General features: G+C 40.3%; 1 non-coding gene across 1 annotated transcript; it reads left to right on the top strand.

Annotated features, from left to right (window-relative positions):
- Positions 1 to 2,136: 2,136 nt before the first annotated feature.
- On the top strand, positions 2,137 to 2,329 carry LOC141417605 (U2 spliceosomal RNA). Its single transcript, XR_012442262.1, has one exon. It is a non-coding gene; the product is annotated as a U2 spliceosomal RNA (small nuclear RNA).
- The last annotated feature ends 4,617 nt before the right edge of the window (positions 2,330 to 6,946 follow it).

Here is a 6,946-nt window from a genome sequence, read left to right as displayed (position 1 = left end):
TGACTAACATCGCATCATGGAATGCAGAGTTGAAGAGCAGCACATAGTTGGTTCTCCTGCATTGGTATGAGCCAGTTCAAGAAGAATCCAGACTACTTCTACATGCAAAAAGATACACACAACTCCACATCTAGCTTAGCAAACAGATATAAAGAGAACAGCCATAGAACCCACCAAGGCCAGGAAATAGAACATTACTTACACAGCAGAAGTTTAGTGCACCCCCTATCCTTTCTCCCTCATTATAGTTGACCACTATTCTCATTTTTAGGAGCAAACTCTCCCCTGTTAGTCTTTACACTTTTACAGTACATCCTAAACACTCTGATTTAATTTGGCCCATCTTGAGCTTTATATAAAGGGAATTATGCTCTTTGCATTCTTTTGCTATTTGAGTAAAATATACGCAGCATTTTATTTCTGAGATTTATCCATGCTGTTGTGTGTAACTCTAGTCCATTCATTTTTATTGCTGTATAGTATTACAACATAGGAATATACTCAGTGATACGCTGGAGCCAACCTGTCTAGACTCCGAAGTGCTGATTGCTAAATATTCATGCACTTTGAAGCTAGTTGATGTCATATGCAGAGCTTGCAATTGGCCATGATGGAAAGATTTACACCATGGAAATTGGCAAATCCCACAAGTCACAGCTGTCATTCCCTGCTGTTAAACATCTGCCGGCATGCCAGTGAGCATAAAATAATGTATTCATTCTGTAAGAAGGAAGAAGGCCTTTGGTTTGTCTTCGGTTTTTTCTATCAGCATTCTCTTCCGTGTACACTGGAAGAACACACTCGCATTCTAAGGCACAGCAGAGGAGTGAAACACTGGGTCATAGGACACGCAATGTTCAATTTTAACTGATAATGTCAAATCGTCTTTCCCATTTACACAGAGTCCTAGGGGCTTTATTTGAGAATTCTGGTTACTCCTGTTTCACCTCTTGGTACTACCAGACTTTAAAAATCTTACCAGACTAGTGGTTGTATACTTATCATTGTGGCTATAAATTACATTTTCCTAATTCCTAAAGAGATTGAGCATTTTTCCTTATCTTGTTTGGTCCATTTGAATTTCTTGCTTGTGATAATACTTATTCAAGTCTTTTTCTGATTTTTTTCTTGATTTTTCAGTGTTTTATATAACCTAGATATTCTTATCTAAGCATCTAATGCTATAAATTTCCTTCTATTTCTTTTTAAAAATCTTTTCCCTGAAGTATGGTGGCACAGGTGCCCATTGCCTACAAGAACAAAACTTGTTTTAGAGTTAACATGGGTGCATTTGTGCAAATTCTAGATTTATTATGATCTTGTGTGCATAGATTTTTCTTGACACTTTTTAGCTCTCTCTAGAATCATTTCATTTCTCTTAGGCTGGGCTAAAGTTTAAAGGTGAAATGTAGGGATTCTTTCCATTTCTCTGAGAGTCAAAGAGCCAGAAAGAAGAGAGGGAAAATCTTCTTAGTTTATGCATGGGTCTTGTCCCCTGCTCAGATACTTTGAAATGTCCTGGGCCCACTGTGTCTAGCCAGTAAAGTTCATTGTCATAGATTCTGGAAACTTCCTATAACTCAACACAATGCCCTGGAAGATGCAATCCCTAATACACTTGATACATCTACTGGGGTTCCATTGAAGGCTCATGGTAAAGGGAATGAAGAAGCAAAAGATTCTCATATAATCAAAAACATCTCTCCCCAAAACTACCATTTATTATTGAAACTATACTTCACTGTACCTCTGAGAGGTTGCTTTTCATCTACAACACCTGACAATTACCCTCCTCTATAAAAATACTTGTAAAATGAACAAGAGACCAGTATCTGCACAAAACTTCTATAAAAAGAAAATGGAAATCAAAGAATCCAAATATTCCTGCCTCCCAAATAGACAACCATGAGCTGAAACGATATTCTCCAGTAGCAATTCTTTTCTACCTGAAACTTTAAAATCCTTTATGAAATAACTTTTAGGTCAAAGAGAAAATACAGAGCAATACTGAAAATTTTCCAAAAAGAAATAAAGTATAGTAAAAGAAAATAATGCATACCCAAAGCTACAAGACGTGTTTAGAGAAGCGATCAACCTTCCCCTTCAGAATAGAAATGCAAATTAAAGGTACACTGAAATACTTCTCAACCTTTGGGTTAAGATTAAATGTAGTATCTGTTTGTATCAGTTTAATATCTGATATGCTTTCTATCTGAGAGCCATAAATTAAATGGATGGGATGAGAGCAGGGAGTTAGAATAACAGCTTTCTCTGTCTGCTCCATGAATCACTCTGGTACAGCAGTATCTCCAGAAATAGTGTACCCTTTGGGAGAATAAAAAGAAAAAAATACACTGAGATACCATTTCTCACTTATCAGATTAGACAGAAAACCCAACTTTGACTACATACTCTATTGGCAAGGCTATGAGGAAAAAGACACCACATTTACTGCCAGCAGGAATGCAGAAGGGCATAACTGCGGTGGAGGAGAATTTGGCAGTACATAGAAAGACTGTATTTGTGCTAACCCTTGACCCAGCATCACTGTTTGCTAAAGCAAAAGACTGGAAACAGCCCAAATGCCAATCTACAGGAGACTAGCTAAATACACTGTGTACAAATGCAGAAAATTTTGCAGCTGCAGAAAGGAAAGAGGAGCAAGCTCTAGTATAGAGTAAGTGCAAGTAAAGTAAGATAGAAGAGAATACATATATTCTGTGACCATTTTCTAAAAGGGAGAAAGGAATACAAATAGTTATACATATTGTCTTAAATTACAAAAAAGGAAGGATATACCTAAAAGAACAGAATATAGTACCTATGCAAGAAAAGGGAAGGGGGAGAAGAGTCAGAAATAGAAGTTGTTTCTCTGAATATCTTATTTTTTTTAGATTTGATGTCATTATAAAACAAGGTTAAAAATTTTAAAGCTGCCAAGTGTGGTAGTACACACCTATAGTCACAGCACTCAGGAAACTGAGGCAGGAGGGTCACAAGTTCAAGGCCAGCCTGGGTTACATAGTGAGAGTCTGTCTCAAGCAACAACAAAAATTTTAAAGGAAACTCTAAAAACCTTTTTAATTCTTAAAGAGAGTCTGTGTATTGACTTAGTGCCACAAAAACACAAAGAGGAATTATTCCAAACAGCTGATGCTCCATCCCTAGTAAGACATACCATAAAGATCCAAGACACTGCAAAATAAGTCTTAAGCATTTTCAGTCATCATATTGCTGATGGTAGTGCTGAAATTGTTAGTCTGAGACTGTTCCATGTGTACTGTGAGAAAAAACAAAGAAATATTTAGGTTGGTATGGTTGGAAAGCAGGATTTCACCAGCAGAGAAAGAATCAAAGAAGTAAAAGTCTGAAACAGAGCTGCAAGTACACTATGAATTTACAATGAAGCCATGAATTGTGGCTCACACCTATAATTCCAGCTAATTGGGAGGTGGATCCAAGAGGATCACGAGTTCAGCCCAGACAAGTTAGACCCTATCTCAAAACCAAAGAAAAAGAAAAAGGTTAGGGGACATAACCCAAGTGGTAGAGCACTTGCCTAGCAGGTACAATGCCCTAGATTCAATCCCCAGTAATACACACAAAATAAGTTATGACAGAATTTATTTTAAAAAATTATATATAGTAGGGTGTTTTCTACTCTTTTCCATAACAAGGCCTATAAGCAGTGACCCAGCTGGTAACAGGGAGCCCCTTCAGCTCTAGCCATTTCAAGTGATGACAACTCAAGTCATCTTAGACAGAATGATGCTGCCGGGTACGAGGCAGGAATCCTACAGAGGAAGCCTGGAATATCTTATCAACCCAGAAAGCACAGAATTATCATAGACTGCTTAGAGCATGTCAAAGTACACAAGAGCCAAGTTGCCTCAGTGTAACTAACTAATTGGTGAGAGAGAGAACTCTTCATAGAAGTAGTCCACTGTCACCGTGTCAATATTTGAAATCTTAATGAAATAACAGATCTGGGCATTAATCACCAGTGACTGCTACCATCACAGAAAAGGAGAGAAGTAGACATCTCATCCCTCTTGATGGAGACACCAATATCTGGGACATAATTGTCTTAACTAAAATGTGTCTGACTGATTGAGCCTTTTTAACTCCAAGTGTCAATTTGTGGGAAATAAAAGAGTACAGAGGGCCATGCTAAATTTCAGTATCTTCTAAGTAGTGAGTAGAATGGGGAACAGAAGCCTGGCTACTTTCTTGGGGAGACAGGAGGAAGAGTACAGAGGAGATATGTAGGAGCCACACCCAGGAACCCTCCTCACAGTCTTTCCCCCAAACAGGACTCTCAACACAGGGTGATAATGTTTTTGCTACTCCAGCCGTGTCTAATAACTACTTACTTGGGTTATCCTATGATAGGCCATCCAAGTTCTAGCCCCAGACTTCTCCTAGTGACAGCAAATTCCCACAGGAACAATGACAAGGAACTCTTCCCACTGGCAGCATTTGAAAAATTTCCCCATTTATTTTGAGCAAGTGATCCAATACTTGTTTTCTGATCCTATACTTGATGGGACATTGATTTGGCTGCTTTTTGCTTCCTGGAAATGGAAATAATAGTGACTTGAACAAGACAGAAATTTATTCCTCTCATGTGAAAATCTCAGCTGTAAAGGAGTCCAGGAGAGTAGGGCAGATCCTTTTCATGAAATATTCTGAGGACCTGTGTTCTTTCCATTCTGTTGCTTCACCATTCCAGTGATGCTATCTCCTCCTGCATGGTCAGGAATTGCTCGACACCATCACATTCCGGCAGCCAGAAGGGGAAAGAAATGGTGGACAAGCAGCATCCATTTACATGTCCAACTCGAACTTCCTGCAACACCTGCTTTCATCCCATTGGACAAAAATTAGACTTGTGATTCCACCTGGTTTCAAAGAAGGCTGGGAACTGTAGTCTTTACCTGGAAAGCTAAAAGTTGAGGTACTTCAGTAATAAGTGGAATAAGAGGAGAAGATCTGCAGAGTGTCTACTAACAGTCTCCTGTAGGTCATCATCTAAGCTACCTGGTGACAGCATCCACAGATCACTAAGAATGTGGGCTGTGACTTCAACCTGCCTATCTCTGGTCTCATTGTCTCCTGTAAGTTTTCTTCTTCCCTTCATGAATCTTTTCCCATCTCCTTCTCAGGTTCTGCTACCTTTTGAGGATAACAGGCCTTCACAATTGCCTAAGATCACTATAAACAGATACAATTTTTATTTCTTAACTGTATATCGATGTAAAAACAAGGAGGAAAGAAAGAAGGGAAGGAGGAGAAGAAAGGAGGACATAGCTCTGATAAACTCCTTCTGAGTCCCTAGGTCTAGCATTTGCCCAAGGATCTACTTGAGGCAGATTCTAGCCCATTGTGTGTGGTGCCTCAGTCTATGGACTAGGAAAATAAAACAGGTTGAGGAAAGAAAGACTAGAGAATGGGTCTGGCCTACCTACTAGAGAAGGTGTAGACCCTAGTTCTCAACATTAGCATCACAGGGGAACCTCAAGTTACTGCTGAGGTTGAGTGCAATGGGGGGAGTTTGTAGAGGAAACTGCACACCCACAGTTTGCAAATCTGACTGCTTGTGTTAGCAGTTGCGGTGACAAGGACCACTCTAACCCATCAGTGACTGTGCTTTGACACTGACAGCTCAGACCTCTATTTCCAGCCTAGGATTCTTATATGTGTTCATACACACTAAAGACCATTTAGGATTCAAGACAGAAACCAGAAACCTGGGAGACCATGCAGCCCTTGGGAATAAAAAGCACAGCAGTATATGTGATTCTGATCTTAGTGCAACATCTGTCACAGCTTCTCTCTGTTCTGTCAAAGCAGCTTCCATATCCCTGAGGCCATGTCTCATACCTGGTCTTGTTGCCAATAGGAAGGGAAGAGAGGACATATGGAGAAGGGGACTGGCTTACTGCGGGCTCTCCGTCCATCCTGGAGTGGTGCCTGTCCTGTGCATCTGATGTCCTCATCTTACAAAATAAATGGGTAGAAGAGTGGTGCTTTAGAATCCTCCACAGTTTGAGTGCTGTGATGGAGCGGCCAAATTCCATCAGGAGGAAGGAGGACTGGCCATGGACTCTCAGGACATTCAGAGGACAGCATAAGATACTTCATTATCTTTCAGGTGACCTTTCAGGATGTACAGTGTCTGCTTGAATGTACTCTGGGAACCATTTCTTCCTCAGTTTCTCTCTCTTCTTCCTCTACAATCCCAAATCTAGTCTCCCTTTGTTCTTGTGTCCAAGTCTGGGGCACAGCCCCTGGTTCCATCTTCAAAGATCTCAGTGGGGAGCATTCTCAACAACCAGACCCCTCACCTACAAGGTGGATTCCTTCAGGCAGCATGACGTTTGGTGTCATTGTACAGAAAGACACATCCCCCACACAGTGGAGAGGGGTGGGATGGGGCAGAGGAGGGATAAGAGAGAGAGAAATTAATTAAAGGACAAATGGAAGACCCTACTGCCTCATTTACTAAGGCCTCATCTGACCTTTTGTGACAAAAGAGAGGGCCCTAGCTTGACAGTATGGGGTGACATGAAATAAAGAGTCAGATCGTCTTCAAGGGCATCACTGAGCTGCCCTGATGCACCCAATGTGAAGTAGAAGATGAAAGCACTGAAGAGCACAATCTTCTAGGAGTTCTTAGAAAAGTGGGCATCAAATCACAGAATTTTCCATTCTAGGAGATTCCTGAAAGGGGCATATGTTATTATATTTCCATGAAAGATCTTCTCTGGAGGACTTAGAGGCATTCAAATTAAGCTCTGTTTCTCTACAGAGAAACACATTTTTAAAGAAATCATATAGCAAGAGACACAAATATTTAGAGGAATGATTTTATAAAATGAGGAATCATAGGCGAGGTCAGACATCTCTTGAGTAGCAATGGGTATGATGAGGAAACTGAACACCT

This window comes from Castor canadensis, chromosome 15 (genome assembly GCF_047511655.1).
Source record: "Castor canadensis chromosome 15, mCasCan1.hap1v2, whole genome shotgun sequence".
Lineage (NCBI taxonomy): Eukaryota > Metazoa > Chordata > Mammalia > Rodentia > Castoridae > Castor > Castor canadensis.
This window is presented reverse-complemented; position numbering and strand designations above follow the sequence as displayed.